We start from the raw sequence: 2,524 nt of genomic DNA, 5'->3' as shown, positions 1-2,524 counted from the left end.
CAGTCCTACCCTTGCTCCTAATTTCAGAATGGATATTACAAATTAGAAATAATTTCACTTTTATAGAATTTAAGTTTATTGAACTGTTCCATAATATTTCCAAATATATTAACATTGGCATTGTTTTTGAAATACGTTCAACTACTTTTTTTGGTGATAGACACTAAACAAATGAGCAAAAATAGTCAAATTATACACCCAAGAAATCTTTAGTAATTCACTTTATCCAGTTGATCTTAAAATAGGCTACTGAATTTATTTAAGAATCCATAACATGTTCAAACATACTATATTTAAGTGTTGGCATTACTTTGAAACTTTTTAGATTTATTTTTGTGAAGAATGAATGGAATGTAGAAGTTCTGTTGCTTTTTTTCATTAAAAGTAATAACATAGTGTACACACGACTGTGTAAAGTGTGTTTTGGTGATAGCACTGCCTTAACTGTCTCCACATTCAGACCTGTGCTTCTCACCATGCACAGCAACAGGAGTGTGTGTTACAACAATGAACAAGTTAAATAAGCCTATTACATTCATGATTCGATGTGACTAACAGATTAATGTCTTTATCAGAAAACTTGGATGTTTTGTTCATCCTGAAAACTTTTCTAATGACATTGGGATAAACTACCAAAAATGGAACAGTCCCAGCAAAACTGGGAGTTTTGATCACTCTACTGTTAAGAATAAGTAGGGTTAATACATCAAAATTAACAGAGCTACCAGTGATCTAATAAATTGTATCTTAAAAACTAACATTCATGTGCAGTTGTATCTGATAACAAGTTTATAAAAACAAAGCGTCATTTTTTCTGACATTAAAAGTAAATTTATTTTGAACTTTCTTTAACGTTAGTATCGGGGATTGGCAAAACTATTAATTAAATGAAATGGAAATATGTCAAATGTAATTCTTAGGTAAAAACCAATGCAGTATATTACACAAAATTCAACAGTTTTGCTCTTGCTTCCACAAACATCTTTCTCAATGACATACATTATATGACAAAATATTTTCATATTTTTTTAGTAACTTATATCTATTGATCAGTAACATGTAAGTGGAACAATGCTTCAAAAAAAAACAAAAGTAAGTGACATTAAACAGTAATACTTCACCATCATTTATATATTACGAATATTATACCCTTTGTATTGGGTACTATAATGTCAATAAGTTAATCATTTTTCTATTCACTACACATTTTTTGAATTTTACTTAAGTTCAAAAGCTCTCAAACACTTTAAATACCATTTAATTGCATGTGTAAGTTCAAATACTTATCATCAGATGTCCATTGGCATCAATAATCAATTTTTATACATTTGTCCTAAAAATTATAAGATTTAATCTCAATAAATATGTGCTTTTAAACTTTTTCTAAGAGTATTACTTAAATCAAACAAAAAAACTTGGAAAGGTTTGATATAAATTATTAATTTTTCTATTTATTTTTTTATTTCAAATAATGCTTATTTTATTTGATTAAACAGGCCAGTCACCTAAGTTTATTTTTATAGAAATCACAGTATTTGCTGAAACATTTTCCTTTTTAACAAAAAAAAAGTTTACAACACATTAAGTATGTGTATGAAAAATGAATATTACACACACACATATGTGTCTGTGTGAATTATATATACATATAAAATCCATTTTGTTTTAAGAAAAATAAAAAACCAAATACTATAAAATTTAAAGATAAGTCAAATATTTAACTTATTTTCCATGACATAAGAGGGTTTTCTTCATTGAATGGGAAAAGTAAACTGAAAATACATTAAAATACTAAATCCCCCACTGACTCTGGAATAACATCAAGAAGTAGTCATTATGATAACATGTAATGTACAAGAATAGACCATAAACCTTAAATTATAAACAAAAGTTTACTAATTTGAGCATCCAGAACTTTTTTGACATTGCTATCAAGATCCAGGTGCCAAAAAATAATGCAAAAAAATTTTGTTATTAGTCATTGAAATCTTGCTTTATTTATTTACTAATGCTAGAACGTTTGCTGAATTTTTTTTGGAAGATGTCTGGTAAAAAAAAAAGCAAAGTCAGGAGAGTTTCTCTAGTATGTGAACAAAAGGAAATACAAATCCACTGAATTTTGATTAAACTAATATAATACAAACACCACTAACTATTTTGATAAAAAAAATATCATAATCAGAAAACCACCAAATTTGTGAAAAGTTCCATGAAACAATTACAACTTACAGTTCTATAAAACACCTTATATTTTTTGTACTCACATTGCTTAGGGGAATCAAAACATTACTACCAAACTTGTATACAGTTTTTGATCTTATAATCTATAACAGGACTAAAACTATGAAATCATCCTGAAGTGTTACAATTTGTGTGATTAACACAAATGAAAATGTTTTGACATGTTTCTTATCAAACAAAAAGTATTTGTGGAATACTGTCAGAAATGGGGCCAACCACTCATTAGGTACATAAACTAGGGTACAAACTTTGACTACAAACATATATAGATATATATATATAT

The sequence above is a fragment of the Limulus polyphemus genome, unplaced genomic scaffold, assembly GCF_000517525.1.
Source record: "Limulus polyphemus unplaced genomic scaffold, Limulus_polyphemus-2.1.2 Scaffold4610, whole genome shotgun sequence".
Lineage (NCBI taxonomy): Eukaryota > Metazoa > Arthropoda > Merostomata > Xiphosura > Limulidae > Limulus > Limulus polyphemus.
This window is presented reverse-complemented; position numbering follows the sequence as displayed.